Source organism: Sceloporus undulatus, chromosome 2, assembly GCF_019175285.1.
Source record: "Sceloporus undulatus isolate JIND9_A2432 ecotype Alabama chromosome 2, SceUnd_v1.1, whole genome shotgun sequence".
NCBI lineage: Eukaryota > Metazoa > Chordata > Lepidosauria > Squamata > Phrynosomatidae > Sceloporus > Sceloporus undulatus.
This window is the reverse complement of record NC_056523.1, coordinates 318,733,471-318,758,612: the sequence shown is the minus strand read 5'-3', so window position 1 is coordinate 318,758,612 and position 25,142 is coordinate 318,733,471. Positions and strand designations below refer to the sequence as shown.

At 40.7% G+C, this 25,142-nt stretch overlaps 1 protein-coding gene across 1 annotated transcript in view; it reads right to left on the bottom strand.

Moving 5' to 3' along the window:
* The window catches only part of MEX3C (mex-3 RNA binding family member C), a 41,695-nt gene that overhangs the window by 13,545 nt on the left and 3,008 nt on the right, over window positions 1–25,142 (bottom strand). The gene's annotated exons all lie outside the window — the stretch shown is intronic.

Below are 25,142 nucleotides of genomic sequence, written 5' to 3'. Positions count from 1 at the left end.
AAGCCCCTGCAAGTATAGGAATTCTCAGCTAAAGCCCCCCTGAGATGTCGTCCAGCAGAGCATAGTAGTATTACTCCCCACTTGATTTGGATATTATGCTTCTGCTGATGAAGTCAAAAATGCATTAATAGAAGTATAGCATCTAGATCTAGGGAAGTAATAGTGCCATTCTGCTTTGGTCAGGCCCCACCTTGAATACTGTGTCCAGTTCTGGGCATCACAATTCAAAAAGGATGTTGAAAAGCTGGAGCATGTCCAAAGGAGGGAGACCAAAATGGCGAAGGATCTGAAAACCATGCCTTATGAGGAGACTGAGGGAGTTGGGTATTATCAGCCTGGAGAAGAGATGGTTAAGGGGTGACATGAGAGGCCTGTTTAAATATTTGAAGGGGTGTCATACTGAGGATGAAGCAAGCTTGTTTTCTGCTGCTGCAGAAAATAAAACCTGTGCTAAAGGATGACATGTGAACCTCTTCCCGCCACCAGGAATTGGTGCAGGAAGGAATTGCAACAAAATCCTGGCATTTACGGATGGTACAGTGGGCCCTTGCCTTACGCGGGGATCCGTTCCGGATCATGCCGCGTAAGGCGAATTCCGCCTATGCTCAAGCCCCATTATAAACAATGGGGCTCGTGCACGGCAGCGCGGCGGCGCGCAATGGGCACGTGCGCCCATTCAATTGAATGGGATGCGCCGCCCCTTCCGCCCGGCGGCTTGAGCGCGTATGCTCAAGCCACGTAAGGCGTGCCCGCGTATGACACAGGCGCGCTGTAATTACTGATTATCCCGGAGTGTAGTGGAGTCTCCCTCCTTGGAGGTCTTCAAACGGAGACTGGATGGTCATCTGTCGGGGATGGTTTGATCTGGATTTCCTGCATGGCAGGGGGGTTGGACTGGATGGCCCTTGCGGTCTCTTCCAGCTCTATGATTCTATGATTACATCCTCAGCTGGCTAGATTTTAAGGCTCAGATCAGAAGACAAAGGGATAGTAACAACATGGCTACGTCTCTGATGCAGGATCTTGGCCAGCATGTCAACATAAAATCCAAATAAAGCAAATTGACTAGTGAGCCTTCTATATCAGTGAGGGTTTGGTTTCACCCCCCTGCCCCCATGGATGCAAAAATGTGGATCCTTGTGCCCCATACTATTCAATGACAGTACCATGAACTGGCAACTAAATGGCTGTGGGAGTGCATGGAAGCACTGAGAAGCTATCTTAAGGGGAAAGAGTGCAAAAAAGCTCCCTGAAAGTATTGTCATGGAGCATTATGCTCCAGAATAGGACAGTGACTATTGTCAACTTACCTTAATGCATGCATGTGTCATACAAATCATATCTTTAGAATTTCTGCTTTCCCCTTTCTCTTTTTTCCTTCACTTTTGGATTTGTATTTTAAATATCCAATTAAGAATTGAAGGAAACAAAACCCTGCTCCAGCACCATAAACTAATGCTTCCCTGGCTTTTAAAGCACTCATACTTTTTCTATTTCAAAACATCTTCTTTCTTAAAACATACAAAGGCTAAGAAGCTCATGCTAGCTCATGCTCCAGGAACCCTCCTAGAATCATAAACACTAATACAAGTACAAGCAAGATACTTGTAATTGCTTCCACACAGAAGCTTACAAATTATAGCACTTTCTAGGTCTACAGCCTCCTGGGTGGATGCAACTGTAAGCCACAAAAGTACCTTGTATTGGTGTTTGTGGTTCTGGGAAGCTTCCTAGAGCACTAACACAAGGCACCAAGCAGGATGTATCATTTAAGAAAGAATGGGGAAAAACTTTAAACAAAAAATGAAAATGTAAGAGAGTTTTAAAGGCTGGAGAATAGGTTAGTTTCTGGAACTGGAGCAGATTTATCAACTGGGATAAAAAGGAACCGGGGTGGGAGGCAATGTACTCTGCTTTTAGGAGGGGGTCCTGAAAAGTTCTCAGCCCAACCAAGAAGGGAATGACCTAGTGCCATGAAACTTACATACTATTCCACATATTCACCTTGAAATTCAACGTATTTGGCACATCGTTTCTCAAGTTTCTTTAACCCTTCCCAAAAACCTTATAATGTTTGGTCACTGAAATACTCTTCTGCTGCTGTTATCACCTCTGAATCTGGGTGTTATGGGACTTAAGAAAATCTCAATTTGATCATCGTGGCTTTCGGGGAGATTTCAGGATCTCCCTGGAGTTACACAGTCATGAGGAAGTAAGTTTAAAACCTCACTTGGCCAGGAAAACCCACTTGGGCATGTTAAATTTACTCACCCTCAGATTTATTCTTCCCATTTATTCTTCACAGTCCCTGTGACTCATACAAATGGTCAACCCTGTGCCTGTTCACTGCATCTTTCAAAATCTACTAGGGTGTTGAATAAGTGTTTTGGTGGTAGCCCTGCCCCATCTCCAGCAGCCCTATATAGGGGCCTTCCCGTTGAAACTGCCAGTTCCTTTTTGTCCACTGTAGCAGTAGCATAGGATAGGAATCTTATTACTATTACTATTATTATTATTATTATTATTTATATAGCGCTGTAGATTTGCACAGCGCTGTACATAAAACAATAAATATAAAAGAGTAAACCCGCCTATGGCGTACAATCTAAGAAATAGTAGGATAATACATATATAATACATAGCAATACAGGAAATGATTCAATAAGACAGGCAACAGAAGAACATCAAATAGCAAGTGAATCTTGTTTGACTCTCCATCTCATCAGGCCTTCTTGGCCTTTTCAATCCCGGAAATTCTATACATCCAGTAGTTTGGCAGTGGTTGTGGTGTCATGGACCAGGAGCTGGAGGACTGAGACCCAGAGGAAGAGTCTCATGAGGAGGCAAGTCTTTCAGACAGAGAACAACCTGTAGCTCTCCCTGTTGCAGAGCAACCTCAGCCAGCTCTCCCTGCTGAAGAGCCTCAGCCAGTTCATCCTGTTGAACTGCAGCCTCAGCTAGCAGGCCAAAGGCAAGACTCATCTGCTGATGAGGCACACAGCTGGGGTCCTAAGTCCTCAATCAAGAAAGAAGGAGAAATGAATAGAGTAAAGATGCTCAGCCAGGCTGCGGGACAAGCAGCAACAAGGTAGCTCTGATTAGGACCAGCTGATATCAGGCCATTTAAAAGCTGAGTTTGCCCAAGGCAAGTACAACTTGTCTGTTTCCTGGCCAGCATTCCTGTCCCTGAAACCTGTTTCCAGACTCCTGCACTTCATACTTCAGACCTCCTGGCTTTGTCGACCCTTGGACTGTGCTGGCCTTGATTCCTGTTGCCTCACTTGATTCTTATTGCATTGAGGAACACTTTTCCAACTCTTATGATTCTTTTAATAGACTTCCATAGGCTAGGATGTATCTAGCTGCTGGTAATTTATGGCTTCTGCTTGCACTAACAGTTGATGGTTCCAACCAGCCTGTGTAGGTGTTTGGTGAATCAGGAGTGTCCAAAGCTACGCTCACCCTCAGAGCTGTTTCTCTCATTGGCATCCTTCAAGAAGTGCATCTCCTGTGATGCTAAGATCCTTGAGTGGGATAAATACCTGAACTGTCTTCTCTGCCTTGGCAAAATACATGTGGATGCCTCCTGTGTCCACTGTACTGCCTTTATGACTCAAATGAGAGGGACTAGAGAGTTGCATTTGAAAGGACTCTTCTATCAACAGGCCTCAGTTGCCATACGATCAGAGTGGGGGAAATGTAAAAGCACACTTGACACTTGGGCTGGGAGAAAAGAGGGAAGGAGGCACTCCGATCTGACCCCTCCTCGCTGATCTCATGGCTGAACATTTTCTTAAATAAAATAATTTTTTATTTTTTGTTTCTTTGTGTGTGTGCGTGCATGCATGCGTGTGCATTTAAAATTCCCTCCCTTACTCACTGGGCTGGCTAAGGGGGAATGGGGACTGGATGGAGAGGAAGCCAGCTAGGCTGATGTCACCTCGCAGTGTCTGTGCAGTTAACGGTGGTGTTGTGGGGTCACTGCAGACCAGGAAAATGTGAGGTGGGGCTGGATTTTTTTCCTCTGTGTGCAGATGATCCCAAAGAGATGCTCTTCTTCAAGTCTCGGTGAGCCAACAATACTCACTATATGATACAAAGGTTGTTTTGGTTACTTAGCAACCTTGGGAAGAGAACATTTCTGAGGGCAAGGTCCTGGAGACCTCTCTGACTGTGAGAGTTTCTGTCACATCTACTTCTGTTCAGCTATCCAAGGATCCTTGTTGCTAAAGGAAATCATCTCCCCTGCCTTCTTCACCATACTGATGGTCACTTCAGTCTTGATATAGATCTTGCTCCACTTCCACTGCCTCTGACTATTTCGAGCTGGAGGGATTTAGTTAGGAGATATCATTGGTATCAACCCTCTCAATACCATGGGTATTGATTTCAAAGGCAGCATCGCCATCATGGGTAGAGGTGCCTGAAGTCCAGCTCAAAGGAATCTTTGTACAGTGGTCCCTTGGCTTACGCGGGGGATCCATTCCAGACCCCCCACGTAAGCCAAAAAACCACGTATGCTTGAGTCCCATTTGATTGAAAAAACCAAAACAAAAATGTTGTCTTCACAAAATTAAGTCAGTTTCCAGCTTCATTTCTTGGTCCTGGACCAAATTTTTCTACAATTTTTAATTCTGCTGTTTCTTATTTTTCATCCCAATCACCTATGATTTCCAACATATCCTGTTTTCAGCAAAAGCTGTCTGACATGAGAGACCCTACCAGTACCACTGCTATCTCAGCATAGCCTTTTAAAATGCTATTCATATACAGTCCGCCCTTCCTTTACATGGGAGTTCCGTTCCGGACCCCTCTGCGTAAAGGGAATTCTGCCTATGCTTGAGCCCCATTTAAATGTATGGAGCTTGTGCATCTGGCAGTGCAGTGGCGCACACATCATTAACCCTTATGGGGCACTCCGCCCCTTTTCCCAGCATGGCTTTCAGCGTATGCTGAAAGCCGTGTAAGGCGCATCTGCATATGAGCGGCCGCACTGTATTAAATTGGAGGTGCAATCAAAAACTGGTAGAGACTGCTTTAAAAGAGAATGGAATCACTTTGCTGTCCACATGAAGGCTAAATCAGTTTGACCTATGTGCCTTCAAAAGCCCTTAGGACATGTTCACAGCACATGAGCCATTGTTTCATAAGAAATGCTCCACTGGTTCTCTGTTTACTAGGACATAATATGTCAGACCAGGAAACAATGATATAGCAAGATTAAAAAATGTTAATACAAAGACAAGGTCTACTTAAAATTTATAATGATAGATTCCGGACGAGAAGACAATAAAGGTGGTGGTCCCTCCATATTAAGCATCTTCTTCTTCTCTATTGCAGGATGAAATGATATTGGATCTTCACTCAAATGCAGAAAACATATCAGCACAGACTAATTCTCTGTGCACATTTATTTACAGTCCTTCTGTTATAGTCATACTTAATTCTCTTACCACTGACCATTTTAAAAAAGGGGTGTGAGAAAAACAAAAAGAAAAGTCTTTTAGCGCCATCTACATAATTGCATTCTGAGAGACTGCAGAATATATCTCAAAACCACTTAAAGGCAAACACATAAACCTGGTAGGTTCAAGTACTAGCAATTCAACAACCCAAATCTTTCTGAACAGTAGTTGATAAAGTTACTGTGAAGAAAATTTCTAGAGGAAGGCATAATGAGAGTATTATGGAATAATTAACCTCTAATATTTGTAAGGTGGCCAAATGTGGAGATGTATCTGTAACCAGGGACGTAGCCAAGGGGGGGGGGGGGGTCCTTGGGGCCCAGCCCCCCCTTCCATTAGAAAAATGGTGTGTGCTGCTGCACTGCCGCGCCCAAGCCCCATTATAATGGTGGCACTTGGTCTGGACCCCCCCTTCCTAAAATCCTGGCTACGTCCCTGCTGTAACCCAATAATAACTCATTTCCCATTCACTAAAATGAAATCTCAATGTAAACACTTTTATAGGCAAATGACCTCATGCAGACTGAGGTCACAACAGAAGTGGCCAAAGTCCAACAGTCCAAATATCCCAACTAAGCACTTCTCAGCCATTGTTTTAATCTGCAGGATTGGTTTGCAGCTGTCCAGAGTCATCACACAGCTTGTTAACATGCACAGCTCTTTCTAGTAGCTAAGGCCACCTGTTCCCTCCTATTGGGTTATTCCACTTTATATGGAAAAGCAGCACCAAACTAAGGAAATGCAGACTATACAAGTGGTGGTCTCCAAGGAGGAAGAAACCATTCTTGACCAGATACTAATGTGATATCAAATGTGGTCCTCAAAACTAGCTGTAACAGTGGGCAAGGATTTGAGAACAGTGGGAATAGTAAATTTCAAGGACAAAATCCTTGAAGTTTATTACAAGTTATGATTTCAAAGAAAGGTTTTGTAAAATGATGTATAGATGGCATGTAATGTCAGAGAGGCTTTCTAAGATTTTTAAAAACACTACTAACAAATGTTGGAAGCATGATCAAAAGTTGGTTCACATTTTATTGTCAAGTCGTGGACTTGTAATAAAGCTCAAAGTTTTGGAGTCTGAGTCACTTAAGGCTGGAAGGACATTTTTAAAATGAAGTTTCAGAAAAGACCTTTGTTTTATTTATTGGGAATGATGGAAGGGCAGATTTAAATATGGAGGAATTCTTCAGTATATGGTTACAGCAGTAAGAATAGTTTATACCCAGAAATGGAAACAAGCTGTTACTCCAACTCAAGAAGATTAGTGGTTGAAGACACACAAAATGGACAAACTGTCTATGATAATCAAGGAAAAATCTTTGGCTAACTGTAAGAAAGACTGTAAAACTGTTACTGATTTTTTGCAATTACAACGTGGAAATACATCAGTTTTGGTTTTATCTACTAATATTATGATGATATAAAGATGATATTGTGTGCTTTTGAGTAGAGTGTAACCTAAGTCAGTATTTAGGAAGTTTACATAATTTGAATTACAGGTTTTCAGTTGGGGGGAATCATATATGTAGTTATTATGGTGGTGGGTATGTTTCTTTTGTGTGTGTGTGTGTGTGTTCTTTTTATGTATCTAAATGTAGTAATAAATTTTTTTAAAAAGAAAAAACACTGTATAGTGCACCCGCGTGGGGTGCAAGGGGCGGCACGTCCCATTCAGATGAATGGGCGTGTGCCTGTGGAGTGCACACGCTGGCACATACACGAACCCCATTCACTTGAATGGGACTTGAGCATGCACGGTATATGGCTGGGGGGGGGGTCGGATCGGATCCCCTGCTTAGGTCAAGGGCGCAGTGTATTAAAGCAGCGACACTCAAAGCTTTTACCCTTGGGACCCCCTCCCCCCTTGCATCTACATGCAGAAGTCCCTTCACCGCTTGAAGTAGTATATGAATAAAAATATTTTGTTTGTTTAGTATGCATATTTTCATTCAATCATCTGTGTATATTTTAACATTTTATAAGGAAATAGTATCATTCAAATTAGAACATTTTTATTTAAGTAAATTCAATACGCAATAGTTAGTCTTTGAGATGCTTGATACAGGTAGAGTTTCCTTTATACAGAATTCTGAAACTTAAAATACTCCAAAAACCAAAACATTTTTCATGGTTGGCTGAGACAGTGACACCTTTGCTTTCTAATGGCTCAGTGTACACAAACTTTTATTTTATGCATAAAATTATTTAAAATACTGTATGGGTCCCATCTCCAAGGCTGCACATAAAACAGGTATTCCAAAATAAAATTAAAAAATCCAAAATTCAAAACACTTCTGATTGCAAGCATTTCAGATAAGGGGGACTCAACCTGTATTTATATTTATATAATCTTAAAAATCAATACTTTTATTAATGACTTTGTATAGTTTTAATCTGTATTCTTTTAAAAAATGCTGCTATCCACCTTCAGCCTCATCATTGGGAGAAAGACATGATATCAATAAATTAAACAAATAAATATTTACTGTTTGTAGTTCCCCCAGCAACACATTGCTCTGCACAAATTTTAGAAGATCATGTCACAACTCCACACCTAGCACTATCACTGCAGTCTAGACTCTCCTGGTTCAAGAAAATATGTCACTAATACCAAAGTGTTCATGAATTCATACATTAATGGGGGGGGGGGAGACAGTAATTTCTTGTTGGCTGACTTAACTCTTAAAAGCCCAATATGTTTCTTCCAGTAGTGTTTTCTGCCCTCTTGCTAATGAATGGTTGTACCTAACACAACACACTCCTAAGTGCCTCCATGATTCAGACACCCCCCTCCCCAACTTCGTGATGCCATTTTCATAAAGAGAGGAATACTCAAGAAAAGCTGGGCAATTTTCCTCTGTGCTTGTGTCTGCATAGCATGCCTGTCAAGTATCCACTACTGTATTATAATTTCCAAATCTAAAATGCATGTATTTATAGATGGCCCCACTGGGAAGCAGTACAAAGAAACCATGCAAATACAGATCACAAGAGTATATTGCATTTTCAAGACAAAAGATGTCATTCCCAACAAGCCATGGGGCAAGGGAAGGCTCAGAAAAACATATTGAAGGATAGCTTATTAGGAAGATAAGTCATAGCAGTTATACTAAATAAATGCCATTGTTCTGTCAGGCATAAGAAATGGAGTTGTTATTACCAATGTACACACTATAATCAACAAACAGACCAAGTGATGACTTCAGTTATTCAGATTAGGCTTTCCTTTGCAGAAGAATTGAAAATAGGTCCACAAAAGTCATTTCCCTGCTGAGAAAGAAGATGGAGAAATCTGTCTCTGGTTTGGCTGGCTGGTGGTGATTTTCTATACTGGGAGCAAAAGGTGAGATCTTTCTTTTGGCAACATATTCAGAATTCCTAGGGAAGGATCAATGGCAGGCAGAGTACTAGTCTGGTAAGCAGTGGGTTTCAGGTTTAATCCCTGGCCCCTTCAGTAAAGAAAGGCAGCAATGTTTAGAGAAGCATGGTCTCAGAGATCAGGAGAATCACTGCCAATTTCAACTGCTGATGCAAGGAAAGCTAACCCAACACTGAAGTAATACCCCGCTTCCAAAAAAATAGAACGTTCTCTATTTTGTGTTGCTGTCCGAAACTGGGTTAGACTGGCTCAACTATTCTTGCAGCAAATATACACAAAGATGTGCAGCACTCAGCAACTGTAATTATATAAAATGGGGTGAAGCACTTATACAAGGGCAAACATAACTGTCTGCCATGACTTAACTTAACTAGAAGGAGGGGGCTGTAAATGGGATCTTGTGTCTTTGTAAGTGGACTTATGTCTGAGGGATGTCTGAGAGGCAATTCCATAATGCCTATATCCAGTAAAGAGTTGCTGTTACAGTAGAAGTTGAGCTCCCTTATCAGAAATGCTTGGGACCAGAAGTGTTTTGGGAGTTTTTCTGGGATTTTGGAATATTTGCATACCGTATATACTCGACTATAAGTCAACCTCTTGCATAAGTTGAAGGCAGGTTTTGACCTGTTGATATGTCAAGCATAAAACTTAGGGGCATGTAACAAAGGATCTAAAAGAAGAAGCAAAGGAAAACAGTGCCAAAGAACTTACAAAATTCCAGCAGGCATAACCGTTTGTGCTCACATTAAAGACTGGATGGATGACAGAGTATTGCTTTCAGGGCAGATCACACTCTTGTCTTTCACCAGGGGATGGTTTCTTTTTTTATATAAGAGTTATAGTACCGTACTTAAACTGACCTGTGGATAAGCTGATTCAGGGGTTTTTGAGGTCAATTTATTTTGACTAAAATTTCTAGACATATACATGAGTATATACAGTATATCATGTAGATATGGATATGTTTCATATACACCTTATACCAGTGGTCTCCAAACTTTTTTGAGCTAGTGCTCCCTTTCCTCTTGGGTGACAACCTTAGCATCAACACCCCCCCCCTCGCCAAAATGCATATTTCTTGATATTAGGTCTACTGTTTTACTGCAAATTCAAAACAACCAATGTTGGTTCTGCTCCCTTTGCACCCTGTCACCTTGTCTGTTTAGCTGGCTGAGCAGAAACTGAGAAGCCGCTCACACATGCCAGCACTGTGACAAAGGCCAGTGCAGGCAAGAAGCTTCTCTGTTGCAGTTTGACCAGCTGCACAGTCACTGCTCTCTTTGCGCCTGGTCATCCTGGGAGAAGCAACCAAGCAACATGTCTTCTCCACAGAGCTTTAAGTGCCCCCCTCCCACAACATGGTTTAATCTGTTACCTTTCATCTTGTCTGATGAAAGAAAGCAGGAGCAGCAGTGCAGCTCCAACCTGCCAGCCAAAAACAAACAAACAAACAGCTTCATTTATATACCGCTTCATACTGAACTAGCAGTGTCTAAGCAGTTTACAACTGTAAGCTAATTGCCCCCAACAATCTGAGGGAAAACAGCTTCATTGCACTGCATTGCATTGATGGCAAATCCTGGCAAAGCTCACAACACTTAAGCAGAGTGAAATTTGAAAATTCCTTTTTGCTGCTGCTCTTCCCCTGCTGCTGTGTGCTCTAACTATTTGCTCCAGTCAGTCAGTCAGTCCCAAAATGGCACTGCTGAGCCACAGAGGTAATGCCCTGTGCCCTTGCCTCATGAGTTTCCCAACTACCACTATCAGCGAGAGATGTGGCTAAGGAAGTGAGCTCACACAGGTAGATGAAGAGCAGGAGACACCAACACACAATTTTTAAAAAAAATTATATCCCGCTTATTTGTAAGAAACAATCAAAGCAGCTTCCAACAATTAAAATAATACAGATATACAGAAATAGTAATAATACAAATACAAATCAGCGAGATTGCACTGTGATTTTAAAGGACCCTGAAAGATGTTTCATGCATTCCTGATCCCCACCATGGTCTTAAAGCTGCTGATTCCCCTTGTCTTTGCTGCACACCAATATTTTGACTGAAGGCTCCCCTGCCACCCCCTTTTCCCTTACCAACCTCCCTGCTACCCCTTCCCTCCTCACTGTCCCCCTGGATCTTTCCACTGCCCCCAGTACCTTATACACTGCCTTATACACATAGCCTGAGGGTAATTTTATACATTTTAAATAATTTTGTGAATTATACAAAATTAGTTTACACTGAACCATCAGAAAGTAAAAGTGTCACTATCTCAGCCACCCATGTGGACAATTTGGGAATGCTGTATTTGGTAATTCTGGATAAGGAACTCCCAACCTGTACTGTGCAGGGAAACCAGTAAAGTGACTACAGTATTGCACATCGGTCCCATTGCGCAGGACACTGGCTTAGGAGTGTCAATGAACATTGGGTAGAACCCAATGCACATTGAGATACTTTTTCTGGTGTCCCATTACATATATTTGCAATTCACTAACAAGGTTTTAAATTGCCTCTGCTACATAGCTAACTACTATGGGCCCTTAGTGCCTGCTGGGGTTTGGTTCCAGGAATCCCTCCGTGAATACCAAAATCTGCAGATACTCAAGTCCCATTAAATACAACTGCATAGTAAAAAATGGTGTCCCTTATATCAAATGGCCATATCAAAGTTTGCTTTTTGAAATTTATTTTTAACAAGTATTTTCAAGCTGTAGACGGTTACATCCATGGATAAAGAATCCGTGGATATAGAGGGCTGACTGTACACAAAAAGTTAGATAACTGTGGTAGAAAATTCAAGCCCATATTTTTAAATGACAATAATACATAACATTGCTAAAATTTATCTGGCTGTTATAGTTTACAAGAAAAGCAATGCTTAATTCAATATAGATTCACAAACTTGAGGGGGGAAAAACCCAAGAGTAAGACCATCATTAAGAAACTGGAAATGACTCACATTCTTCTTTGCCTGCCACCAGCATCAATACAAACTGGAATACTGTTAAAGTGGATTTTTTTAAAAAAAGAACAGATTACATCAATCTGTATGTAATACAAACTTCTTTTGAAACAGAACTTTTGTGAAATTTTAAAATTCCTCTTAAGTAAGGCAAGAACTGAAGGGAACACACCTGTCAATCATCATGCTGAGCAATAGATAATAACAACAGCAACAACATTTAAAATGTCCTTTCCACCAGAGTTGAACATCAGATGTATATAATCAAGGTCAAGGATGAATGTACATATCCTATAGTTTGAAACTAGAAATTAAGAATGAACACATAATCACACACACTACATCAATAGCACTTACATTTCAATACCACTTTATAGTGCTAAGCACTCTCTAAGCAGTTTATAATGTGGTAGCCAATTGCCTCCAATGTGCTGGGTACTAATTCTACTGATATACGAAAGGATGCAAGACTGAATCAACCTGGAGCCCTGCAGAATTGAAGTCATGTTTTGGCTGCAGTACCGGCATTTAACCACTGTGCCACCAGGCCTCCTTCATCTATATCTAGTTTACCTGTATCTTGGCCTGTTACAGACTGCCAAAATAAAGCTGCTTCGGGTCTCTTTGGAGGTGTGCTATTTAAATGATGCATGCATCCTAAGAATCCGGAAGCTGCCCCAAAGGCTGCACTCCAGTGCTTAGGAATGGAGAGTGGCTTTGGCACAACCTCCGGACTCGTAGGACCCATGCGTCATTTAAACAGCATACCTCCAAAGAGACCCGAAGCAGCTTTATTTTGGCAGTCTGTAACAGGCCCTAGTTAATATCTAGTTGATGTCACTCTGTATCTCACTAGAATCACCCACTTTTCCATGTGGATAATTCTACATTCCTCTTTAGTGCCTAACTACCTACGATCGACAGTGCTCAGTTCTAAATGTACCAAACAAGCAGCATAAGATACTCAGTTTCCACTGACTCTTTTGTTCTGTGATAATGATCTTTTTTTGCTTAAGGAATTTTTTAACACTTGTTACGGGCAGTCTTATGCTCAACCCTCACTGAGGATGCTTGGGAGAACAAAGTTCTTGCCTCCACCAGGCTTCCCAGGCTTCCTCTACAGATATTAAGCTGTGCGAGTGCAGGAAAGAAGACACTGAATCAAAGGAATAAGCCAGGGTTTGGTAGCAGGGACCATAGAAGGGGACAAAACTTTCAAGAGTTGAAGGTAAAAGTCAGATTAAGTAAAACAAAACAACGGCTGAATCCAAAGAACCCACAGAAGTGAAAAGTGATTGATGCTTGCGAGAAGTTCTCAAAATGAAGAATGAACAACAGAACACCAGGTTGATGGATTATGAACAAGCAGCAAAGAAACAAGATGATGCTCAGTCAAGACAAGGAAAATTCATTGACTAAAAAAAGGGAAAGACAGACGAACTCTTAGTAAGAACAAGATAATGACCAAGAGAGTGTATAGGTAAATCAGAACAAAGCTTAAGGCTAATAGAAGAAAAGAAAGGCCTGAAGCAGATAAAGGGCCTTCTGGGTGCTTTGGGGGGCATGGCATTCAAACGACGAATGCCCCCTGAAATGGCCATAAACTGCTCTGGGACTGGCTAAGGCAGCCTGAAGCTGGCCCAAAAAGGAGTAGCAAAAAGCTGCTCCTGCCAGTGGCCCATTTAAGATTGTGATAGCGGCTGACTTTGGGACCACAGTGTTTGGTCACCATGCACCTGGAGCGATTGTGGCCAGAGATCATTCCATTTGGCCCATCTGCTTCACCCCAAAGAAAAGGTTAGCATAACAGAATTCTAGAAAGTTGTCCTCATGAATATTAAAATCACATGTAAGAGTAGGAATGTCATCTGAAAGGAAGAAAGTCAATACAGAATCAAAATCAGAAATAAAACTTGAAAATGGATGGTCAACAAACGAATGCAATCTGTAGGTGTAGTGGGAAAAACAGCTGCATTGCATTGATGGCAAAAGAAGAAAAAAAGTGTGTTGGTGGAAAGGAAGAAAGCAGAAACTGCCATGAGTTGAATAACAATTCCCCCTCCAAAAAACAAACCCCCCCAAAACCATGTTGTCTTGTGTAAGACAAGGAGAGTCCCCTAAACGAAAAGGCAGCAGCAGCATGAGTGAGAAGCCAGATTTCAGTGATAGCAAGATGGTGCAAAGATTTGGTGAGAAATACATCACAAACAGTAACAACTTTCAGAGTAATTTCGTAAGGGACAAAAAAAGGTAAATAAGGAAGGCAGCAGCTATGTATTAGATCAGAAGAAATAAAAGAAACAGGAGCCATAAAACTGAAAAAAGAGAATTTAAAAGGGGGCTACCGATGAAAATATAACTACAGTATAAACAAAAGAAAGAGTAAGTTACAACAAAAACTGACATCACTAACAAGGAAAACTAGGATCTGCAACTACCGATGGCACTTTCTGGAGAACCTCTTCCTACTTTGTAAAGGATGCTGGAGAACCCTTAGCCTGATTTTAGGCCTCAATCTCCTCTAGATGGCACAGCTAGGTGTAGGATGGCACCACCTGGGTCAGGGTCTGCCAAGAGGGAACTTTAAGCAAGTCAGAAGTCCCATTGGAGAGGTATCCCCAGCAAAGGCAACAACAGCAGCAGCTGGATAATACAACTTGCTTACATTCAATGTATAGCCTCTTAAAGCAAACCATCATTTTGCCAGTTTATATAAGGGACACCATTTTACTATGCCATTGTATTTAATGGGACCTAAGCAGCCACAGATTTTGGTATCCATGGGGGAATCCTGGAACCAAACATCAGCAGATACTAATGGGCCTACTGTACTTTTATTTCTACTACTAGAGAGCCAATGTAGTAGTTTCAGCATTGGTTTTGGATTCTGGAAATCAGGGTTCAAATCCCCACTCAGCCATGGAAACCTGCTGCATGACTCTGGCAAGTCACATTCTCTCAGCCTCAGAGGAAGGCAATGGCAAACCTTCTTTGAAGAAATCTTGCCAAGAAAAAAAATTGTTATAGGTTCATGAGTCAAAAATACCCTGAAAGCAGACAACCAATTTTTATTACTGTAATAATAATAATAATAATAATAAATGGAAGCACATGCCACATTTTTATATATTGTATCTACTTAAATACATTAACAGTGTCCTATTATGCCTTCAACAAGATTGTTCTTCAGCTGAGAAGTAACTCATCATATACTTCTTTTTTAAAGACACAAATTAGTGTCAACACATTTGAGTCACAACCATTTTCCATAAAAAGCAAGATGATTGCCGTCAGTCATAAAGGTTACAAAACAGATGGAGCAGTTAGAAACAACACCTGCCCAGCCGTGATCAGATCACTTTGCCCTGGCCTCTTAGAAGGACTCTGGGAACTCGGCCTTCATTAGAAAAAAGGCTAACAAAAACAGGCACAGAAAAGTGCTTCGAGCCCTCACAGCTGTCAAGCAAAACTGTGATCACATGCAGCCAGCGACTGCCAAAGGGCTATGAAACCAGAGAGGGTGCGAGCAGGAATCACTGACACAACTTCCTTCATCAGCACAATTTCCTAGCCCACACCACAGCTACAAGTCTGCCCCTACGTCCCAGAATTTACTGCCTCCAGCTTTTTTCTTCCTCTCCTCCATTACAGCTAAAAAATGTTTTGCACCAACTCCTCCCTCCCACAGAGTAATTTATACAAATGTTGGCTGAAAACCTTATTAACAAATGATACCCCTCCCTTCCTCCTCAAGGAAGGTTCAAGACAGAATGCCTGGCCAACCTTAATTTATCCTCAAATAATCCTGGAGGTCAGATTAGGCCCAAGGTTTCAGGTTACCCTGGAACTGTCATAGTTTACCAGTGATTTGAACTGGTTGCTGTTGTATGCATTCAAGTCCTTTCTAACTTATGGCAACCCTATCACAGGGTTTCCTGAGGCTGAGAGTGTGTGACTTGCTCAAAGTCACCCAGTGGGTTTCCATGGCCAAGAGGAGAATCAAACCCTGATATCCAGAGTGACAGTCCAATGTTGAAACCACTACACCATGTTGGATAAACTACAGTCTGTCTAGTACACCACACAAGGTCCCTTAGCTTGCCTGATCACACATGGTAGGCACTAGATCAGAGGCACACTTAGAAAATGTTAGGGGCCATCACACTGCTGTGTTTTATTTTTGATAATTTATTTTGCACAACAGAAAGAGGGGTAATGTTTGAATGACTTTCTGCAGCCCTGCCAGGGATGGTGCTGAAGATAAAGCTATTCCCAGAAGCCGCTAAAATGGAATGTATTGACAGGCTCCTGCATCCCCTGCATGATGTGAAAACAAAATGATCTAATGGGCCTAACTAGTTCTGATTTCGGAATCTACATGCAAGACAAATAATAGGCCAGCATCATATTTCAGTGCATACTCTTCAGTCTGGAGGAACATCTGTCATGTACAGTCGTGTTGCTTGTCTCAGTTGTCACATTTCTGTTAAGTCACCACTCTTAAGTAACTATTTATCGCCAACAATAAACAATCTTAATATCCATCTGGAACCTGTTTTATATTAAGTCTGGCAATTTTTGCCAGACTTTGACTATAGCAAGAATTGCTGTAACAATTGCTACAGCAATAACAAAATCAAATCACTGCCACTGAAATTAAACTCCTTTCCAACTCTTAATGCTGCTTTGTTTTTTCCTCCCCTTCCTGTAGCACAAATTTCACTGTAGGCATAAAAAGAACATGAAGAGGAGCTAGGTCAACAAGATGCTTCCAGGAAGCCCAAAAACAGACCATGAAAAGAGTAACCTTCCCCTGCATTCCAAACACAAAGCAATATAGCTAGCATGGCAACTATACATCGACAGAAAATTATCCTCCACAAATTGGATTTATCGATCTTCCACCCTATTGCCACCCCATATACAGTCTGCCCGCCCCATATGCGGGCTTGCCATACACGGACTTGAGCTCATGCGGATGGCATGCGCAGAGGGATAAAATGGCGTGTGTGTATGGTGGCGTGCCAGGAACGCGGCACCATTGAAATCAATGGGACTTGAGGTCCCAAGGTGTTTCCCCCATACGCGGGGGGGGGGGGGGGGGGGGCGGTCCAGAATGGATCCTCCACATATACAAAGGGCCCACTGTACTTTATAGAAGATGGATTAAAATGCAATTTACTTCCATTTAAAATAAACTATTAAAATAAGCTATTTTTTAAAAGCCCAGAAATTTTCCCAAAGTACATCTCTTAAATTGCCAAATCCCTTACATACCAATGACTTCTTATGAGCAAACAAACCTATCAATAAAGAGTAGCTCAGTGAGGAGTCAATTCAGACTTTTTCAGTACTGTTGGGGTTTCCAACATTTTCCTTAACTTTTATTTATTTATTTAATTTGTATGCCGCCTTTCTCCCAGATGTGGCCCAAAGCAGTTCACAGGTAAAAAGCATACAAAGAAATTACAATAAAAACACAAAACATTCAAAATAATCTAAAAACCGTATCCATTTGAGATAAATTTTTACCACAAAAAGAATATTTTATGTCAACTGATAATGTTATTACTCATATGCCAAGATGGAAGAAGCAGAAGTGATGTACTCTGGTTGTAAGTATGCCATGCCTCACTGGAAGGAGGGAAAGAAAAAAGACATAAAACATGAAAATGTAATTCTGCCTTTAACACTAACACTAGCCTTCAAAATATTGGAATTCTCATTGAGTCAGAAAACAAGGAAAGATACCATTAATTTACTGAACTTTTTGTAGCATTACAGAAGCTATAGTCTCCAAACAAGAAAGAGTGTGTGAGACAGAACTGAGCTTACATTGTTTAACTTCATGGGCTGGAAATGATCAATTCTCACTGGAGCTGAGGCAGGCCAGACTCAGATGCCTACAGTTAGTTTTACTGCTTGCAGACAAGACAATGTAATTTTTCAGTATTAGTTTTAATCTGATGGATGTTATCTTTGGTAATTTTGGTGCTGTGTCCAAAATAAACTTTCAGTACCATTATTATTATAACCAAAACTTCAGTTTGTATTAGTTTCATGATAATACAGCTAACTGCAGGACCGAAGAAAATTCCATAATATATTGCTCAAACTGAAAGCCTTTATGGGCACATTATTAAGTAAGGACAAAAATGTACACAGCATTAGCTGTCCCATAAATATACAGGGTTCACAAAATATTCACCCTCTTGACCGCAAAGTAAGTCACATCTAACAGAGGTGGGTGGAGCTGGCTAACAAATGAAGGGCTATTATACAGAATCAGACACCCCTATCTAGTTTTGTATGACCTACTTTGGCTTGCAGCAACTCTCCAGAGCCTCACAGGCAGGGTCTTTTCCAGTGAAACCTATCAAAGATAATTTTAAAGTAGAGATGCTGTGGACTGAATTGGGGACTTTGCTCAAGTGCAAAGTGCAATGTATGCCTGCCTTCAAAACATAAACAAATTGAGCTTTGCCTGCTATTGTAATCCTATGTCAACTGTGAACTCTGGCTTGGTACATTCAACTGTATCATACAATATAGACAAGAATTCTTTCAAAATACCCCCTTTGAGCTCCAATCCTCAGCATTGTTTTATAATACCGATACAAAGCACTCACCATAAAATGGTATTACTGCTTCCCTAAACCCAAATCCCTTGAGAATTCCTTATCTGTAGTCTTTTAAACTGCATAAAACTGCCCCTCTCCTACCATCCAGGCACATTGGTTGTTTATTGACAGAAAATAACATTTGCTGGTAAAAGTGGATGCAAAAATCCATTTAGCCCTGTCTTAAAACTACAAATTCTCCTCAGATTCCTATGCTGGAAATCCCTTGCCTCTCTGTCTCCTTTGCAAATCTTCTTTCCCTTTCCCTTCCTCTCTTATTCCATTTGTTCCTTGTTGTCATTTCCAAAGACTCCTTGTTTCATGCTGACAAAATCACCACTCCCCCATTTTCATAAGATTGTAAACTTGCAAGCAAAGCCTTATAGAGGATACAGTGCCCCACACATTTTAGACGCTTTCAGAAATATTAAATGAGTAAGATCACACCATGGTGATATCTACTACTGTTGGGCCAACAGGATGTAGGCTTAAAAAAAAGAACTACCTAGCCATCTTTTCTCTTTTAGATTCAAATGGCACAGTGTGATTTCAAGGACTGTTGAAACTGGAGAGATGCACTAGTAATTTTTTAAAGGACCCCCCTCCTCTTTTCCAATTCCTTGAAATCTAATTTGTAAGCCTTGTAAAATAAAATAACTTCATTCTACAGGCATTTCTTTTGAGAGTCACGGGTCTATTTATGACATGATTCTTGCTATGGCAACTATTGGCATTCCAACTTAAACTGCAGGAACACAAAGCACATAAAATAAAATAGCTTCAATCAGGAAGTTGAGGAGGGAGAGAAAAGAGGACTCCCATTTTTTTATTTTTAGGTAAATAAAACTCTCTGAATCTTTTCTAAAGGCACCACATCCCTAGAAAAGTACTTCAGAGAAGGAAAAAAATCCAACTATGATTTCATCAATAGCAACTTTATGGAAACATTTACTTTATACACAGGAGTAATAGTTCACTCCTTTACATGTCAACTATGACCTGCTTCCAAAGGAAGTGTAAATACCATTGCAATCTAAATGGTCAAACAGTTCCCTAATTTCCCTAATATTACTGATTGTCTTAAGAGTAACTGAAGCCAGTTCTTTTTCTTGCATTTTCACAGAATCTTAAAGAGCTGGAGTGGTCCACAAGGGCCATCTAATTCAACCCTCTGCATGTAGGAATACACAACTAAACAACTCCTGGAAGATAGCCATACAACCTCTATTTAAAGACCTCCAAAGAAGGCAAGTCTACCACCATTCAAGGTAGTCCATTCCACTATCAAATAGCTCTCACAGTAAAAAAAAAAAAAAAAAAAAAAAAACCTTTCTCTAATTTTTAAGTCGAATCTCTTTTCTAGTCTCTGGCTCATGTTTTAATCTTTGGCGCATGAGAGAGCAAGTGGAGCAAACTTGTTTTCTGCTGCTCCAAAGACTAGAGCATGGAACAATGGCTGCAAGCTCCAGGAAAAGAGATTCCACTTCAACATTAGAAGAAACTTCCTGACACTAAGGACTGAGGGAGTCTCCTTCTTTGGAGGTTTTCATACAGGTCATCTGTCAGGAGTCTTTTTATTATGTATTCCTGCATGGCAGCAGGTTGGACTGGATGGTCTCTTTCAACTCCATGATTCTATGAAGTCTGTTCCATGACATCCCTTCAGATTTCAGAGGCATAGCCATGTTAATATGGAACACTGGTTCCCAAACTTTGGTCCTCCAGATATTTTGGACTTATTGTTGGCCAACCTGTTCTGGTTTTCTGGGAGCTGAAGTCCAAAACACCTGGAGGACCAAAGTTTGAAAAACACTGGTCTGGAATATCAGTGTGCAAAGGGATTAATTGAGTGTAACTGTGTGAAAGCAGTTTGTCAATGAAAGGTTACACTACAACTTTTACAGTTAGTCTCTAAGGTGCTACAATATCCCTTCAGATATTTCAAGAAAGATAGCAGGTCAGCTTTCTCTTCCGCAACTTAAACATACTCAGCACCCTAAATCACTCCTCATAAGGCATAGTTTCCAAAATTTAGCTCATCTTAATTGCCCTGCTTTAGAGACATTCCAGCTTCTTGACACCCTTCTTGGGTCATATCTTTGCAAACACAAACTGTTATTTCCCCTTCAATAGTATAGTTTAGAATTTCTGCCTTGACTGAACATAATATGAATCATGATCCCCAAAATATACATGGGGAGGAGTCTGTTTATGATTAAAACAGGAACCTGTGAAATCTCTACATGACCTAGACTAGAAAAGAGGAGACTGTTATTTATTTAACATACATTCAACTGAGTTCCATTTTGTGTATTTTTTTTTAAATAACTTCTTAGCCTATAATTGTAGCCATTCTTCTGGAGCTGTAATATTCAGATAGACCCCTATGTACATAAAATCTGAAATAAGTAAGTCAAAACTGATCAGCAGATTTTGTCAAGGATCTCAACTGTATGATTTTGGCCTACATGCTGAATGTTATATAGCTTGGATGGAATTGCAGATGTCTACATACGGACATCTGATGGTACTCTAGATTGTACTAGTAGACAGGCAAGTGTGTTCACCCTCTGCTAAACTGGATGGGATGGATGGAAAGGAGGTAAGTGTTGTCCTGCCTTCCTCACTGAGTTATTCTAGATAACATTTCCCAACTTTGGTTCCCTAGATACAGTACTTAATTGAAACTCCCATCAGTCCTAGCCAGGATGTTCAATTCTCAGGGATGGGAGGGTTGCAGACAAACTCAGTCAAGGGATCCAAGGTTGGTAAAGGCGGTGCTGTGCTAAGCACTTTATTTGACCCATTTTTAGACAGAGTAGATCAGCCAGTGCTTTCTGGATGCTTTTGACTGTTATCCTTAGTCCCTGTTAAGATTGCAAATATTCTGGGTTCCATGGGAGCTACAGTCTAAAATATATATAGCATACCAGGCTGCCTATCCCTGCTACAAATAGTCAAACTGAGGAAGAATATTTTATAAGGTTAGCTATGTGCTTTAAAAAACAACAATATCATTTTAATTGATAGATCGTATAAAGCTTTACTTAATTGGTGCAATCTGATTTCTATCCAACAAGAATTAGTTTTAATAACTGGAGCTGTAACTTAAAGGCATATACTTAATTATTTTAGGGTACTTTTTATTTTGGAATGACACTATAATATGGAATGACATACACAACATTAAAAATAAATAATAATAAACTGTTTATTTGTATCCCGCTTTTCCTTTGCAGATCAAAGCAGGAAAATGTTTTTTTCCTTCTAATAATGAGTGGTGTCTACCATTGATTAAAGAGTAAGCTATATAACATGTTCTTCAATGTCTCAAAAAGTCATTAGGTCTTAAAATATGCAAAATTAATTATCTGAATAATTCAATGAATTCTTTAAAGGTAAATAATTAGTTGGCTAAAAATATCAATTTGTTGACAGCTCTATTTTGAAGCATAAGAAAAAAAATACTCACTGTAGAACTTTGATTAACTTAATGATAGAGCTTCTGTTCAGTGTTCATACTATCCATAAGGAAGTGATAAAACTTAAATTTTACACACCATGTCATCATGAAAAGTATAAAAACAGGTTGCAACAGCAGGAAGTACAGACTGGATAAGAACGAGATCTCCTCTAGGCAAGCATTTTTTTTAAAAAACCCATTTATTTCCTTCTTAAACTCTTTCACGGTGAAAATGCTTTCTTTTATTTTTGGTCTGATTTAAGGTAAGTGAGTATGTGTCAGACTAAAAGCCACAGTAGCATAATTTCACTTAAAAGAGCCTAAAATACAGAAAGTTGAATGGAAAACCTATTACTGTATAGTGGACCCTTGTTATACGCTGGGGTTTGGTTCCAAGATCCCCCGTGGATAACAAAATCCGTGGATGCTCAAGTCCCATTAAATATAATGACATAGCAAAATGGTGTCCCTTAGCAAAATGGAAAATCATGGTTTGATATTTGAAATTTATACTTTTTTTTTTAACATTTTCAAACTGTGGATGCTTGAATCTGTGTATAAGAAATCTGTGTATAAGAAGGGCCGACTGTATTTGGAAACTCAACTGACCTGCTTCAGCTTTTTATGCTTCATTGGTCACACTCGCCTGGAGCCTTCCCACCAACTGTATTCCCAGACCAAAAAGAGGAGGAAAATACCCTCAAAAAAGGAGTAGGGGTGCCAAGAAAGCAGCATACAGTTGACTGTACTGGCTGAGAACAGAAGAAAGGAAAGACTGCCTCTTCATAAAACAGTGCTAACTATGCTTATATGGAACTTAGGAACAGTTTAAACTGAGTGTTTCTGTGTCAGGGATAAGGTAATTTTAACAAAAGAATAGATGAAAGTGGCCCTGTTAGTTATTTCTCAGCAACCCTTTTGAGGCTAAAGTGGCCAAGGGTTATGTCAGCCTCAGAAATAGTGACAGACAACTCTAGTGACAGACAAAGGTGAGTGATTTCTGCCATTTGTTACAAGAGTTCTGCCATCCTAAACTAATATTGTCACTCACCATTTACAGGCTGTTCTTTCACACAGATTTTTGTCTCAGGAGCTTGCCTAACTGAAACAAAACAGTATCTTCTCAAGTACAACTCTGCCTAATTGTGGTAGAGGTGGCAAGTTTGTGACACAAACTGTTGCTGTTATGTGCTTTCAAATAATTTCTGACCCATGGCGACCCCATCACGGAGATTTCATGACATGATTTGTTTGGGATGTGTGTGCGCGCATGCGCCTTTGCCTTCTTCTGAAGCTGAGAGAGTACTGCCTATCATCACCCAGGGAGTTTCCATGGCAGAGCAGGGATTCGAACCCTGGTCTCTAGAGTCCTAGTGTCCAACACACAAATCACTACACCACGCCGGCTCTCATGCATCAGTTACCTCCTCTGAAAGAGCTCTCAAAACTACAGGATTGAAAACAGTTCAACATCAATCCCTTTGCTGAAGGAAGAATCCATCCTTACTAGAAAGAGACGTGGGAATCATGGTGTTGAACTGCAACTTGCAGCAGACACGGCCATTGATGACAACGGCTGAGATCTGTAGTCCAACAACACCTGTCATTGAGTCATGAATTCTAAACCACATCCATTATGGCGCCACCTCATGTGGCATTACCCACTCATCTTTTTGTTTCTCTCAGCACAACAAAGGCTAAGATTTCATTTCCCTATGGCAAAATGGGATGTGAACTCAAGACTCTTGAGAAACACTAACACCATATTAGTTTTCCAGCAGAATAATACAGTGGACCCTTGTTATACGCTGGGGTTTGGTTCCAAGATCCCCTGTGTATAACAAAATCCATGAATGCTCAAGTCCCATTAAATATAATGTCATAGCAAAATGGTGTCCCTTATAAAAAATGGAAAATCAAGGTTTGATATTTGAAATTCATACTTTTTTTGAACAACCGTGGATGCTTGAATCCGTGTATAAAAAATCCGTGTATAAGAAGGGCTGAGTGTATTTCAAAATCTTTCAGCCTCCCTAACTTGATGCTCTCCAGATGTTACTGGCTCTAATGCCTGGGAAGGGCAGGAGTTGTGGCCTATTACATCTGGAAGCACAACACTGGGAATGGTTTCTCTATCCTGTGCATTTTACTCAGGGACTGAATCCACCAACAAGGTCAACCCAATTTTCCCTTACCTATTCCGACTCAAGTGATGGCGACTTCTCCATACCCTAAGGCAAACTGTTTCAGAGCTAACCTGCTCTTGCTTGACAAGTTTTTTTTTCCTAACACCCAACTTAAATTAATTTCACGAGCCCCCCTCCAGCCTCTGCAAGAATGAGATCTCTCACATGGCTCTACAAGTGGCAAACACATTTTACACTGGGCCCTCCACACTCGCTGGGGTTAGGATTGCAGTGTAAAAACCTCACGTAAAAAATCCTGGTTTTTTTAAACATGAGAGACCACTTCTCTAGGGATCTTTCGATCCTCCAGCCCAAGTCTGTGGTCAACATCTGCTGGCAGCTGACCAGAGAATTACACTGGAGGACTTACAAATGCCTAGAGAAGTATCATCTCTAGAAATGTGTAGGTCCTCTGGCGCAACTTCTGGTGTATGTTGGCCATAGATTCACACTGGAGGACCTAGAGATTCATCGAGAGAACATATAAACCAAATCCGTGAAGAATCAAATCCACAAAGTTTGAGGGCAGACTGTATTTTGCAACTGATCTTATTGGAAAGTTTCCAATACTACATCTTTTTCTTTGAGTAATAACACCATTTCTGGAGCAACAGCTTGGTACTTTAATAGGAAACACTATACAGGGTCCAAAACACACTGCAGAAATAATCCAGTTTGAGACCACTTTAACTGCCCTGTCTTAGTGCTAGGGAATTCTGGGAACTGTAGTTTTCTGAGACATTTAGCCTCCTCTATCAGAGAATTCTGGTGCCACAATAAACTACAGTTCCCAGGATTCCCTAGCACTAAGCCGGTCTCATACTGGATGATTTCTGCAGTGTGTTTTGGACCCAGGTCTTATAGAGTATTACTGCTTTATACTACTCAGCTCTTGTTGTCTACCACCAAAATCTCTTCTGTGGAATATGTCCAGGCTTGCCCAGCGGTCTTTTGAATGAAGTAATAAATGGCTGCTGACTTGTCATATATACTGAAGTGGTTTCCCTACATTTTTAGGGCACGCTGCCAACGCTCCTCCCATTTTTCAGGGCATCATCCCCA